Source organism: Felis catus, chromosome A1, assembly GCF_018350175.1.
Source record: "Felis catus isolate Fca126 chromosome A1, F.catus_Fca126_mat1.0, whole genome shotgun sequence".
Taxonomy (NCBI): domain Eukaryota; kingdom Metazoa; phylum Chordata; class Mammalia; order Carnivora; family Felidae; genus Felis; species Felis catus.
The window spans coordinates 162,447,009-162,463,361 of NC_058368.1; the positions used below are offsets into that span (position 1 = coordinate 162,447,009).

General features: G+C 35.7%; 1 long non-coding RNA gene across 1 annotated transcript in view; it reads left to right on the forward strand.

Annotated features, from left to right (window-relative positions):
- Window positions 1-2,994: 2,994 nt before the first annotated feature.
- Window positions 2,995-16,353, forward strand: part of LOC123379219 — a 49,342-nt gene continuing 35,983 nt past the window's right edge. Inside the window, exon 1 of the long non-coding RNA XR_006583441.1 lies at window positions 2,995-3,518. This is a non-coding gene — a long non-coding RNA (uncharacterized LOC123379219). The remainder of the gene's footprint in view (window positions 3,519-16,353) is intronic.

The following is a 16,353-nucleotide window of genomic DNA, read 5'->3' on the forward strand; positions in this document are numbered from 1 at the left end:
CTACAAGAAAAAGGCAAACTTATCTATAGCCGAAGCTCCAGAAACCTATAGATTCCATTTCCTGGAATGTCACCCTTATCAAGATGTAAGGGGGTTTAAATGCTTGCCATGGTGATGCGGGAAACAAAGGTAAATAAAAAAATTAAATTCCCTCACTGCCTATGGCCCACTGACAAGTTCATGAAACAGGCAGAGTGACCTTCCTCTAGGAGCTCAGCTGCCTCAGTGATGACACTTTGCTAGGGGCAAAAAGGCAAGGTTAGCTTAACATTATCCCAACCTCCAGGATCCTGTGAGTCTACATTAACATGTAAAAATTCCTTTGGGGGGCACCTGGGTGGCTCCGTAGGTTAAGCGTCCAACTTCAGCTCAGGTCATGATCTCACGGTCTGTGAGTTCGAGCCCCGCTTTGGGCTCTGTGCTGACAGCTCAGAGCCTGGAGCCTGCTTCGGATTCTGTGTCTCCCTTTCTCTCTGCCCCTCCCCCATTCATGCTCTGTCTCTGTCTCAAAAATAAATAAACATTAAAAAAAATTAAAAATAAAAATTCCTTTGGAAACTTCCTTTATCTGAACCCCCCAACCCCAAGATATATGTTGGTAATCATACTCCAGGCATGGCCCCTGATATACATCTGAAGGGTCTCATGACTGAGGTTTCACTAAACAGTAATAAATGATGTTTTCCTAACAACAGCTAACCTCTCAAGGTCCTGGAAGCCTTGCTTCCAAAATTCCTTAGAGGCTTATGCTCTCTCTAACCCCTGCCCAACCTGAAGGTATATAATCAGTCATTCTTCACAACCCCAGTGCAGCACTTTCTTCCCATGAGTTCTGTCCCTGTGCTTTAATAAAATCACCTTTTTTTTGTAGGAAAGATGTCTTCAAGAATTCTCTTTTGGCCATCAGCTCTGAACCCCACCATCACCCCAAAACCCCATCACGTTGGTCATTTAATATTTGTTACTTGTTTTTTTTTCTAGCATTTCTTTTGATTCTTTCTTAGAACTTCCATGTCTCTGCTTACATTAACCATGCATTCTTTCATGTTGTCCACTTTTTCTGCTAGAGTAGAGCCATTGCCATATTAATCATAGTTATTTTAAATTCCCAGTCTGATAGTTCCAATCTCTGCCATAGCTGAGATTTTGATGTCTTCTTTGTTTTTTCAGACTGGGGTGATTTTTTTTCTTTTAGAATGCCTTGTCATGTTTTGTTGAAAGCCAGGCATGATGTAACAGATAAGAGAAACCTAGGTAAATTGGCTTTTTAGTGTGACATTTTATGTTATCTGTCCAGGAGTTGGGCTGTTTTTACTGTTTGCTATGACTGTAGCTGTCAGAGGCTAAACTTTCTCTAGTGTCTTTGTTTTTGTCTCTTCTGTTGTCCCTAGGTTTCTCTGGAGACTTCTTAAATTGAGTAGTTCTTTCAGCTTTAATCTCCCGTTATTATACAGGATCCCAATTGATGTGATAGTAAGATGTGTGGGACAAGAAGCATCTCCAATCCTACAAATAAGTTTCCTTCTTTGAGTGAATCTGTGTCTCCATGCTGTGATGTTCACAGGTACTTCTCACCTTTGTGTCTCCTCCACCTTAGGTGACACAGGATAGTAAAAGGGGGCTAGAATTGGGTATTTCTCTTCTCCCAATTCAGCTAGGCTCTGGTAAAATCCAAACTGCTTAGGCTCTGGTGTAACAGTTTCCTTGTAGGACAGACATTTCTTTTAAGGAGAACATAAGCTCTGGATGTATTTCAAAATGGGTCCCTTTTTTGCCCCTCCCCCTGCTGGAAGTATGAGAAGACTGTTCTCCAGTTTTCATTAAAAGAACCTGGTGAGGTTTCTGGCAGTCAAACTCATGAAAATGCGGCAGCCCATGTATGGTTGAGCCCTTAGGAGGTTTTTTTCTCTCAAGCTGGTCCATGTCCAGTCTCCAGCTATTAGTCTCTTGCCCTTTAAATAGTCCTACTGCTGCTGGCTCCAGATGATGGCATTTATTCCCCCTTGTAAGCTCTAATTCTCTATATTCATCTATTTCTCTAGTTTTCAGGGCAACAGTCTACCATGATCTCAATTTTCTGATAGATTTTAAGAGAACTGTTGATTTTCAGGCTTTTTTCAGCTTTTTTCTTATTGTGAAGATGGAGCTGAGGTCTTCCAAACTCTTTACATGTCAGACTAGCTCATTTTATATGTATTTTTTTCAGTAAACCTCTCTTAATTGTTAGCACATTTAAAATTATCAAGCCATTCTGAACCTATGTCATTTCTCCGTTGAAAAAGAAGATTTAGTATACAGATGAGAGGCTAAGAAGTCAGATTTACATTGCACATTCCATGACTAACTATAGTATTTTCAACTAAGACCTTGGGGACACAATTAACCTATCTTCACATCAGTTTCTCTTCCATAAAATGAGAGTAGTAATTCTCTTATAAGATGTAGATGATTGTATGTTCTCTTATTTGGTAAGTAGTAGATATCTAGACTTGAGGCTGGCAAACTAAGGCCTATAGTTTAAATTCAGCTCACAACCCGTTTTGATAATTAAACTTTTATTGAAACACAGCCATGCTCATTTATTTATTGTCTGTGGTTCTTTTGCATTACAACGACCAAAGAGATGAGTAGCTGTGATAGAGAGTGTATGGAACACAATGTCTAAAATATTTATCATCCAGCATTTTACAGAAAACTTGCCGTCCAATTGTGTTGTCCACATTGGACATATCCACCACTGTGTAAGTCAGTGATTCCCCAACTTTACCAGACATCAGAACCACCTGGAAAGTTTCTTAGAGTATAGATTATTGAACCCCAACTCCAGAGTTTCTTTTTTTACATTCATTTATTTTTGAGAGGCAGAGAGACAGAGCACAAGTGGGGAGGGGGCAGAGAGAGAAAGAGACAGAATCCAAAGCAGGCTCCAAGCTCTGAACTGTCAGCACAGAGCCTGACGTGGGGCTCGAACCCATGAACCATGAAATCATGACCTGAGCCAAAGCCAGACGCTTAACCAGCTGAGCCACCTAGGTGCCCCACCCCAACTCCAGAGTTTCTGATTAAGTAGACATTGGTTGGAGCCTGAGAATTTGCAGTTCTAATAAATTGTCAGGTGATACTGATTTGCCAGTCCAGGAATCACACTTTGAGAATCATTGATCTAAGCTGTTCTCCAAAAGAACTACAAATAACCTAAGAGGTTGAAATTTATATCTACTGTCTTTTCCCTGAACTCAGATAAAAGTATTTTGTTTGGAGTCTGTTGTTCATGGAAGAAAAAAAAGAAAAAAGAAACCTAAACTGAGGTACATGCCTGAGAGTGCTAAAGAGGCTCTCCACTCTTTAACACCTCACCTGGAATCTCTCTAATTTCTCCCTTGTCTCCACCTGTGTAAGCCATTAAATGTTCCCAGCATCCTCCCTCCTCCGGCTCCACCCCTGGGGCGTCACCCAGCAGCATCTTCACCATCAGGTAGCCTCCTAGAATCCATTGTCTTTATAGTGTTCTCACAGAGGTAAGAACAGATATTTTGTAACATTGTCCTGGGAATCTCTGGGTAACAATATGTGAAAGTGGAAGAAGCTTTGCTTGTGAAGGTAGGAGTTAGACCATTTTCTATGGGAGGTTATTCTTTTTGACAATGTCCAAATTATCATACCATGAATTTCATGTACATTGTAGTTGCTTTGATTTTGTTGTCAGACAAAGGCATATGCATTTGTACCTATTACTTGCGGGGATGTGAGCTGATCCTGTCTCTGCATTTAAAGTGAAAGAAACATGCATTGTAAACTATCAACTGCAGCTATGTTTTTGTTTCATATTACAGTTATTTAGATTTTAAAAGTTGTAAAATGATTTAAAATTAAGTTTTCAGTAAGGCCTCTTAAAATTTCATAAATTCACAATTAGACAATTAACTATTGAGCATTGCAATATAAAAGACACTGATATAAATGAGATTGGTAATATTGACTTTTGATATTTTTATATAAAGGAATGGTATAATTAATGTATAAGAAGTACAATAAATATTGAGGAATTTAGTGTATAAATAATAAAATGATGCAGGCTGAGATAATTGTTCTTAAAATGCATAAACGTATGAGAGGTCAAAGCAGAGGAGAAACACCTGTGGTGAGGAACATCCAGCAGTTACCCTAAGGATGTAATGTCAGCAGCAAGTCTTGAATAATGGCAGTATTTCCACAGGTGGGCCTGTTACAGGAGGGCATTTAAGAGAATAGAAACCACAGGATCAAAAGCAAGGAGTCAGAAAAGTTGGAGTTATTTGGGATAGCAGATAGTTTTATTCAGCTGTAGATACATAGGGCAGAAATAGGTGATGAAACAAATAAATGTGGGTTTTGTGGAATATTTACTTGATTTGGGTTGGGATAAATAGCAATTTTGAGCCAGAAAAGATGTGTTCAGAGATAAAGTACATGTTGCCAAATCTGTCAAGGATTTTTTAACTATGTGGGAATAAATTAAAAAATAAAATTATGAGCATCTGAAATAGGATAGCAGCAGTTATAAAAAAAAGGTGACAAATTCAGTACTATTTACATGGAAGATATATATAGTGGTATAGAGTCAGAGGTTTAATACGCATCATTTCGGTATGTATACAATTATAAACGGACAGGAAAAAACAAGTATACAGGTTTGTCCCTATATAGCTAACATATAGTAGAAACATTGAAATACACATGCCAAATATTAAGAACAGGAGGTGGAGTGACTGAGTGGCTCAGTCTGTTAAACATCTGACTTCAACTCAGGTTATGATCTCATGATTCCCAAGTTTGAGCCCCACGTCGGACTCTCTGGTGTCAGCACAGAGCCTGCTTCAGATCCTCTGACTCCCTCTCTCTCTCTGCCTCTCTCTCTCTCTAAAAAATAAACATTTAAAAAAGAAAATAAGGAGGCTTTCTTAGAGGTGATATCAATGATTTTTGTTTTTCCTTTTAGCTCTTTTCTAATTTTTCTGAAATACTATGGGAGTTGAATTATAAAAATCTTGAAATATTTATTTTAGGTTCATGTGTGTACTCAACTGAGTGTCATTATTAATCTAGGCTATTTTTTTAAATAGCCTCCTTAATGTGTGTGATGATGGATTTGTTAGGTCAAAGGAAGTATCCCAGCATAGTAATGTTGACTACTCACTTGTTAACATTATTTGAGTCACTTTCATTACTTGATACTAACATGCTATATGCTCTAATACCAGTATAGGCAATTTTCCCACCTAACATTTTTATTTATCATGAAAACTAGTAAATGTTTCCTGGGACACAAACATGAAAACTAGTAAGGATAAAAGTTTAAAAATTTACCACATTTTAGAGAACCCAATTTTATTTTTTTATTTTTTTTATTTTTTATTTTTTTTAAATTTTTTAATGCTTATTTTTATTTTTATTTAAAAATTTTTTTAGATATATGAAATTTATTGACAAATTGGTTTCCATACAACACCCAGTGCTCATCCCAATAGGTGCCCTCCTCAATACCCATCACCCACCCTCTCCTCCCTCCCACCCCCCTATTTTTTTTAATAATGGAACTTGTAACATAATTAATTTTTTTTAGTTAACCATGTAAAAACAACACTATTATGCTTGAATGCCAAAAGACGCGTTCTTACATAACTAGAATTGATTGGTTGATGTGGGAAGAAGTAATGGAGATAAAATATGTTAGTGATGGATGTGACTTTTGTTGGGATTATGGTGGTTCTATTTACATTTTATTTATTTTTTTTTATTTTTTAATGATTATTTTTGAGAGGGAGAAAGAGCATGAGCGTGAGAGGGGCAGAGAGAGAGGGAGACACAGAAGCCAAAGCAGGTTCCAGGCTCTGAGCTGTCAGCACAGAGCCCGACATGGGGTACGAACCCGTGAAATGTGATGACCTGAGCTGAAGTCAGATGCTTAATCCACTGAGCCACCTGGGAGCCCCTATTTACATTTTATTCAATATTTGTCTGTTTCCAAAGCATTCACTACAAAGCATAAAACACAAATTCCTAAAATAATATGAAACATTCTGAGAGAGTGTGATGGCTGATTTTTGTGTCAATTTGACTAGGTTAAGAAATTGACAGATACCTGGTAAAACATTTCTGAGTGTGTCTCTCAAAGTGTTTCTAGGAGAGATTAGCATTTGATTTAGTGAACTGAGTAAAGCAGATAGCCCTCCAAAAGGTGAGTGTGCAGCATCCAGCCCCTGAGGGCCCACATGGAGCAAAAGGCAGAGAAAGGGCTAATTTGCTCTCTCTAAGCTGAGATTCATCTTCAGCCCTCAGACATAGGTGGTTTGCTCAGATCTCAGGCTTTCAGGCTCAGACCAGGATTGACACCACCAGCACCTGTTTCACCACCTATCCCAACTCTAAGATTTCAGAATCAGACTAAATATATACCAGTAGGTTCCCTGGTTCTCCAGACACCAATTATGAGACTTTAGTTTCCACAATCGTGTAAGCCAGTTCCTTTAATGGACCTCCTCCTTCCCTTTCTCCCTTCTTTTGATGCTGTTTCTCTGGAGAGCCTTGACAAAGGGCATCATGAAAGTGATAGGCATGTACTATCTGTAAGGTTATTACATTCATATGGGTAGAAACATAAGGCTCAGACTTCTGATAAATAAGTTACTTGAAATATAAGACTCACATAATGAACCGCTTAAAATAAACGCACACACAGACATCCACACATGCACACACCATAATTTGAACTGCTGGTGTGGATTTAGTGTGTGGTTCATGATAAGATCTGGATAATACATAGTCCCTGTCCTGGAATACCGTACAATATTGGAGGCTTATACATTCATAAGCAAAAATAAAATCTGGCAAGTGTTTCATAAAGAAGTATACAAAAGTCTATTGTAAAACAGGGTAAAAAACACAAATTACTTGCCAGGGAGTTAGGGAAGAATTTATCAGGGGAATGGATATTTGAACTTGATGAATTGTTTGAAAGGGGAATAGAAAGTCAGGATAAATAGTCAAAGGAGAAAACTGTGCAAGAAAGACATTAAATAATATAACATACTCCCCAAATAAAGAGATATTCATTATGACCAGGACATACTGTAAGCTTGGGTAGAGGCAGAAAATGAAGCAGGATTAAGTTAAGACAGATGGGGTCTGACAGTAAAGTTCTATAAACTAAACAGTTTGAGTCATATCCTGATGTCATAGGACTTCCTAAAGATGTTCTAAGTGAAAAATGACTGTTTTTCACTTTCCAGAGAAATAAGTTTGGTATCAATACAGCATAATGGAGGGAAAGGAGAAAGCTTCATTATAGAAAGGACAATTAATGGGGAGCCTAGGTGGCTCAGTCAGTTAAGTGTCCACCTCTTGATTTCGGTCAGATCATGATCACACAGTTTCATGAGTGTGAGCCCCATGTCTGGCTCCGTGTTGACGGTGCAGTGCGGAGCCTGCTTAGAATTCTGTCTCCCTCTTTCTCTCCCCCTACCCCGCTTGTGCTGTCTCTGTCTCTCTCAAAATAAATAAATAAATAAACGTACAAAAAGAATTTAGAGAGGACAATTAAGAAGCTTGTGAATTAATCACCCTGAGATAAGTTTGTATGTTTTGTTCTCTCTAGACTAGGAAACTATTTACGCTATATTTCTCAACATTTTATTATTAGCTAGGTGATTATAATTTCTGTGTAGAGTTATAATCTCTCATATTGCCAAACGTGTGTAGGTGGTAACTGAACCTGAATGAAAGGAAAGTGTTTGACTTTATAAATGTTTAGTGTGGCATGTTTTTTTTCTATGGATACCATATTCCAACCACTAGATCTGAGGGGGGTGGGGTATGATAGAGGGCAGTGTTCAGGGACTGTTTTCTCAGGGTTATCACCTAAATCATTTGCTTTCCCACAATTAGTTTTTCTCTTGTCACCAAACCATTTTACTTATTCTCTAGTACAAAAAAATTGACTTCTATATTTTTCTCCATTATGCCAAGTATTTTTATCCATAAGCTTAATGCTTGGGACTTTCATAAATTTTTCCAAAGATACTACAAAGCTAGTATTTACAGAGGTGTGAGGGGGGCTGGGAAGGGATGCCAGGATCAAAATAACAAATCAAAACTTGCTTTTCAAGCTTTTCTTTTCTTTTTTTTTTTTTTTCTGCCATGACCTCCGAAAATCTACTCTGAAACTTCCATGTCAGGAATGGTCTTTTCTTTGTTAATGCCTTTCTGTAGGATTAACTGTTTCCTGAGGACAGTGGTTCTACTTCTTAGACTTTCTATCCAGGGGAGTGCTAAGATTAAGGAACTAGAAACTGTCACTCAGCACAGTGAGCTTCCCCAGTGGGTGTGGTCCTGGGCAGTGTCCCAGGGATTCCTTCTGTCAATACTGCCTTGCATCTCCACTTATCAGATGTTTCCTTTGGGATTCTGCAGCATTCACTCATTGACCTGCTTTTGTGTTGCTTACCCTTCAAAAGTGCTGTTTTCTTTTTATTAAAGGAAATTTAAACTTGTGTCTGCGGAATTATTAGACAAGGTGATTGCTTAGAAAGTGGTCCTTTTGGCAGCTGGGTTGAGAAACCATTTTTAGGTCCCTTTCCTTACAGTACCTATATGATCCAGTTCTATATAGTACTTTGATAAGAGGGTATTTAAAAAATCAGAATATTTAAAGATGTGTTTAATGCAAAATGTTCTTAATGGACTTGGGTTACTTTCTGAAAACTACTTGATAGTCTGGCCCTATTTAAACCAGAGAATAAGCTCTGTCTGCCGTTTTAGGAAATAAGAATAACCTAGTTATCACATATTTGCAGTCATACCTACCAGGAAGTAATCTATGTATTCATTTTGTATTTTTGCAAAAATAATTTGCAAAAGCTCATAACTACACAGCTTAATAATTACTTTCATAACACTTAAGATAAATGGTTAACAATTTCACATGATTTTTAGAACCATTTTGAAAACAGTATACAAAACAACATATATCTTGACTTTACCCTATTATACTATATGATTACATTTACCCAACAGGATAAAAATCTTTCATATCCTCTGCTAGGGTATACACTCAGCCAATAACCAGAAACACTCTAAAATTAAACACTTTAGTCAAAATTACTACATAATCATCGACCATTTTTGAAGAGGCAGATTCAAAGACATAATGTATTCTTCTATATTCATAAAGGTGATTTTCATCTAGCTTAGAAATAACCACCTTCTCTAAATGGGACTGCAAATTAGGTGGACCAAATCAGAAATAAAATAAATATACTAGAGTTTTTGTATCTCTACAGTTCTGACCAATTAATACTTCCCTTGTGCTTTAATGTTACATAATACTAAAATTTTGTGATTCTATACTTGAATCTCTTTAAATGAAATTCTGAGGGGTGCTTGGGTGGCTCAGTCAGTTAAGCATCTGACTTCAGCTCAGCTCACAGTTTGTGAGCTCAAGTCCCAAGTAGGGCTCTGCGCTGACAGCTCAGAGCCTGGAGCCTACTTAAGACTCTTTGTCTCCCTCTTTCTCTGCCCCTCCCACACTCATGCTCGCTCACTAGCACGCGCGCTCTCTCAAAAATAGATAAACATTAAAAAATTAAATATAAACTTTAAAAATTAGATTACATTATTCCATCTATGTTGTATATTATATAGTGTTAAACAATTAAGTATATAATTCATGTATCTGTGAGAAGTAAAATTAAGTACTATAGACATGAGGTAAACATTTGCCACATTTGTGGATATTTAAGCTCAAGATAAATTTGAGGAAACGGAATGAGACACTGATTGAACTGTCTAAACTAAAAACTCATGTATTTAATATAAACAATCGCTACATTATCCTAGATCTCCTCATCTATCTACCTTTTTATATTTGGCTCAAGAAAAAGGACATCTTTTAGCATTATAGTTGAAAATTCAAACAAAGAACAAAAGATAAAATTAAAACCTCAGAGTATGTTAGAAGTCTCTGCTTTTACCTCTTTCTGACAGAAAGAGAAAGAGGATTTTAGACAAGTCATGTGTCTTACCCAGACCTGAATTTTCATTTCTATAACATCAGAAGGTTGGCGTAACATATTTTTAAGGTTCTTTCCAGAATTACATTGTGTGACTACAATTTTCTTGTAACAAAATTAAAAAAAAAATAGTCTAAGCTGAACATAGAGTCTATAGTACATTTGTTATTAAAAAGGCATCAGGGGAATAAACCAGAGAGATAATATTGCCCAGGACCAAGAAGGGGAGTGTCACATATATGATACCTCTTTCTGACAACTTCTTGTATGGATCTCAGTCTTACTTGCACTTTGCTATCCCTACTGTTTTTCCAAACTGATATTAGACATAGGCCAACCACTCAACTACCAAAAAATATGTGTTGAAAGTCTCCACTTTTAGAGAACATGCTCAAGTGGAAGAATACTACTCATACTGCTTTCTCTGTACATTGAATCTCACTTCAAAATAGACCTGGAACTCAACCCGGAGAGGTGATGAGCCGTGATTTCAGCAATTGTGCACTTCACATTTGGTAGGGAAATGGTTGAAGGCAAACCTATATGAAAACCAAATGAACTTTGAATCAAAAGTTACTATATCCTCACCACAACTGATCATGCTTACTCCAATGTCTTGGGACTTCTGAGGTGACCTGCCCTTTCCTTTCCACAATGAAGCCAGTATATATCTCTAAGTTCATGTACAGTTATTTCTTGAAAATTAATTTTTTTATACATTCCAAGTGGTATGTCCCTTAGGATACTGATCTTGGTTATATATATCCTGAAAATACTGATGAAAATAATGGTAATCACTCCTTACTGTAATTTTAATATTGTTGATTCTGTTTTTACCCCTATGTTTCAATTACCAGTTTTTAAAAAGGTTTTTTTTTGTTTTGTTCTTAAACTATGAAATCCTTTTTTTCCTACCATCTGTACTCACTCCTGAGTGAGTTCACTTGACAGCTCTATGCAAATTGCACAATGTAGTTTCAATGGTTCACTGCCTTCTATCTACTTGTGGTTGTATCTCATGAATTCCCTTGATGTTTTTCTAGGAAGGAAGTTAAAATTTTATTACTCCCCTTGCTTGCTTTTACTCAGAAAGTAGATAGAGGTCCTGTCCTTGTAGATTTTGAAACATACACATAGAAAGTATATAGACTAATAAACTGGGCTTGTATAGAATTTGACCATGTAAGTTGATGCCTCACAAAAATTGAGACAGATTAAAAGTAGCTAACATTAAATCATTTTTATGTTTGGTATTCTTACAACCTTCTTAGAAATTCCTGGGAAATTTACATTTTAACTTCAACTGAAAGCTGATGCTCAGTAAAGGGTTAAGAATGCATGTGTATAAGCATATCTATATGTTTGGTAACAATTAGTTTTTTTATGGCCAAAACAACTGTAGCAAAGCTGGACAATAATTTGTGTGTTTGCATCAGCTCCTACTACACTGGAATGATTAATCCTCACATCTTATTTCTTCATAAACCTTTCCAAAACAATTTTCTCATTTTCATGCATAGTCTATAGGATACCTTTTTTTTTTAATTCATTTATTTTGAGAGAAAGAGGGCACCTGCATGTGTGGGGGAGGGGCAGAGAAAGAGGATCAGAGAGGATCATATGCAGGCTCTGCTCTGTTAGTGCAGAGCCCAATGCAGAGCTCAGTCTCAGGAACTGTGAGATGATGACCCGAGCTCACATCAAGAGTTGATGCCTAAACAACTGAGCCATCCAGGTGCCCTATAGGATACATTAATATCTCCATATGATAAAATCCACTAATTTTAAATGTGCAAGGAGAAGACTTTTAGTACTTTTATATGATTGTTCAACAATTACCACAATAGAATTTTAGGATTCTATCATCACACAAAGGGTTTCCTTGTGCTTTTCAGCAGTTTTATTAGGGTTCTCCAGAGAAAGAAAACCAATATATAAGAGGATATTTATTATAGGAACTGGCTCATGCTGAGATTGTCCCACCATGTGCAAGCTGGAGACCATGGAATGTCAGTCGTGGAATTCAGTCTAAGTCTGAAGCCTGAAAATAGAGGGCTGATGGTGTAAACCTGGTCTGATCCTGCAAGTCTGAGAACTAGAAGCCCCAGTATCTAAGTGTAGAAGTTGGGTCTCAGGTCACAGAGAGAAAGTAAATCTCATAGACCTTTTTGTTCTAGGCCTTCAGTGGGTTGGATGATACCCATCCACATTGGAAGGGACCATATGCTTTACTCAGTTTACCAATTCAAATGTTAATTCTTCCAGAAACACTTTCACAGACACACTCAGAAATACTGTTGTACCAGCTATCTTGGATCTTCTAGAAAAACCATATTGTCTTTTCTAGAAATTTTATGTAAAAAATCATCACTATGTAGTCCTTTATGTCTGGCTTTTTTAATGTAGTATTCTTTAATTTAATTTAGTATTTATCCATGATGCTGCATGTCTCAAAGGGTTTTTATATTGAAATATAATTGATGTATAATGTTAGATTTTAAGTGTTTAATGTATGGATTTGACAATTCAATACATTATTTGGTGCTTACCATGTTAAGTGTAGTCACTGTCTGTCACCATACAAAGTTATTATAATATTTTTGACTGTATTCTACTTATCTGTATTTAATAGTCTATCTGGTTTTTGTTGGTTTATTAATTGGTTTGGCTTTTTAGATTCCACACATAAGTGGAATCCTATGGTATTTATCTCTCTGTTATTTCACTTAGCACAATATCCTCTAGATCCATTCATGTTCTCCCAAATGGCAAAAGTTCACTCTATTTTAAAGCCCAGTATTCTGTTGTATGTATATATCATTTCTTTATATATTCCTCTATTGATGGACACATGTTGTTTCCATATCTTGGCTATTGTAAATAATGCTGAAACAAACATTTGGCTTATATATATCTTTTCAAATTAGTGTTTTCATTTTCTTTGGGTAAATACACAGTAGTGGAATTAATGAATTATATAGTACTTCTATTTGTAATTTTATGAGGAAGCTCTGTACTGTTTTCCCTAGTGGTTGGACCAATTTACATTCCCACCAACAGTGCATGAAGGTTCCCTTTTCTCCACATCCTTGTCAACGCTTAACATTTGTCTTTTTGATTTTAGCCATTCTGACAGGTGTGAGCTGATAATTCATGGTGGTTTTGATTTGCATTTTCCTGATGATTAGCAATCTGTTCATGGGTCTGTTGGGTATTTGTATGTTCTTTTTGGAAAAATGTCTATTCAGGTCCTCTGCCCATTTTTTAATCAGATTATTTGTTTTTTGGTGCTAATTTGTAGAAGTTTTGTAAATATTTGGGATATTAACCCCTTATCAGATAGAGCATTTGTAAATATCCTCTCACATTCAGTAGTTTATGGTTTCAAGTTTCAAATTTAGATTTTTGTTGCATTTAACTTTATTTTTGTGTATGGTGTTAGAAAATGGCCCAGTTAGATTCTTCTGCACATAACTGTCCAATTTTTACAGTACCACTTATTTAAAAGTTTGTCTTTTCCCCATTGTATAGTCTTGCCTCCTTTGTTGTAGATTAATTGACCATTTGGTGTGGTTTTATTATGCCAGAACCATAATGTTTTGATTACTGTAGCTTTGTAGTTTATCTTGAAATCTGGCATTGTGATACCTCCAGCTTTGTTCTTTTTCAAGACCACTTTTGCTATTTGTAGTCTTTTGTGATTCCATACACAGATTAGTATTACTTATTGTAATTCTGTGAAAATGCTATTGATATTTTGATAAGAGTTGCATTGAATCTGTAGATGGCTTTGGATAATATGGGCATTTTAATAATACTCTTCTAATTTATGAGCATTGGTTTATCTTCCTATTTGTATTATTTTAAATTTCTCTCATCAGTAGCTTATAGTTTTTAGGGCATAGGTCTTTCACCTCCTTAGTTGAATGTTTGCCTGGGTATTTCAGCCTTTTGATGCAATTGTAAATGGGATTGTTTCTTAATTTGTCTTTGTGCTACTTCATTGTTAGCATATAAAAATGTAACAGATTTCTGTATGTTAATTTTGTATCTTGCAACTTTACTACATTAATTTTAGTGGAGTCTGTAGGGTTTTCTATGTATAATATATCATATGCAAATAGTGACAGTTCATTTTTTCCTTACTGATAAAATTCTTTTTATTTCTTGTCTGATTTCTGTGCTAGGGCTTCCAATACTATGTTGAATGAAAGTGATGAAAGTAGACATCCTTATCTTTTTCCTGATCTTAGAGATAAAGCTTTCAATTTTTCACCATTATGTTTTAGCTGTAGGTTTTTCCATATATAATCTTTAGTATGTTGAAGTATGTTCTCTGTAACCCCACTTTGTTGGGAGTTTTTATCATGAATGGATCTTGTATGGATCTTGTCAAATGCTTTCTCTGCAATTATTTAGATGATCATATGATTTTTATCCTTCTATTAATGTGAAAGATCATATTGACAAATATTGAACCACCCTTGTCTCTCTGGAAAAAAAATCCCACTTAATCATGGTGAATGATCCTAGTAAATGTATTACTGAATATGATTTGCAATTTTTTTGTGGAGGATTTTTGCATCTCTGTTCATCAGAGATAGTGGCCTATAGTTTTTTTCTTTGTTTGTTTGTTTTTGTAGTATCTTAGTCTGGCTTTGGTATTAGTATAATACTGGCCTTGGAGAATGTATTTGAAAGTTTTCCTTTTCTATTTTCAGAATAGTTTCAAATGAATAGGTAACCCTTCCTGAATTGTTTGGTACAGGTCACCTGCAAAGCCATCTGTTCCTGGATTTTTGGGGGTGTGTTTTGATGAGTGAGTCCATGTCATTGCTAGTAATCTGTTCAAATTTTCTATTTTTTCTTTATTGAATTTTGTAAGCTTGTGTGTTTCTAGGAATTTATCAATTTCTACTAGGTTGTCCAGTTTGATGTCATATAATTTTTCAAAATAACCTCTAATCATTTTTTATATTTTTGTGATATTATTTTTTACTTTATTTCTTTTCCTTTATTTCTGATTTTGACTCCTCTTCTTTCTGATAGTCTGGTTAAAGTTTTGTCAGTTTTGTTTATCTTTACACAAAGCCATCTGTTGGTTTCATTGATACTTTCTATTTTCTCTTTCCTCTCACTTATTTTCTTATTATTTCCTTCCTCCTACTAGCTTTGGGCTTTCTTTATCACTTTTCTAGTTCCTTTACATGTAATGGTAGGTTGTTTGAGATTTTTCTTGTTTCTTGAGGTAGGCCTGTATTGCTATAAACTTCTATCTTAGAACTTCTTTTGCTGGGTTTCAAAGATTTTTTTTACCAGTGTTTTCATTTTCATTTTTCTCTACACAGTTTTGTTTCTTCTTTGATTTATTCATTGACCCATTGGTTGATTGGTAGCATGGTCAGAAAACATGCTTGATATGATTTCAACCTTAAATTTATTGAAAGCTGTTTTGTGGCCTCACATGTGATCCCTCCTGGAGAATTTCCATGTGTACTTAAAAAGAGTGCATGTTCTACTATTTTTGGATTGAATGTTCTGTATATATTTGTTAGGTCCATCTAGTCTAATGTGCCATTCAGAGCCTCTGTTTGCTTATTGATTCCCTGTCTGGATGATGTATCTACAGATCCAAGTGGAGCATTAAGGCCTGCTACTATTAATGTGTTACTGTCAATTTCTCCCCTTAGGTCTGTTAAATATTGCTTTACATATTTAGGTTCTTCTATATTGGGTGCATAAATATTTAAAATTATTATATCCTTTTGTTGGATTGATCCCTTTATCGCTACCATCTTTGTTTCAAAGTTTATTTTGTCTTAATATTGCTATCCTGTCACTTTTTATTTTTACTTTTTGGCTTTCATTTACATGGTATATGCTTAACCATTTACTTTGAGTCTGTATGTGTCTTTAGGTCTAAAGTTAGTCTTTTGTAAGCAGCATATAGATGGGTCTTGTTGTTGTTTTTTTTAATCCATTAGTCCCCCTATGTTTTTTTGATTGGAACATTTAGTCCATTTACATTTACAATAATTATTAATAGGTATGTACTTAATGCCATTTTATTAATTGTATTCTCATTGTTTTGTACTTCTCTGTTCCTTTCTTCTCTTGCTCTCTTGCCTTGTGATTTCATGGCTTTCTTTAATGTAATGTTTGGGTTCTTGTGTGTGTGTGTAACTCTTAGAGGCTTTTGACTTGTAGTTACCAATGGGTTCATATATAACATCTTATGCATAGAGAAGTCTTCATTAAGTTGATGTTTGCTTAAGTTCAAACACACACTAAATTTTTACTCCCTCCT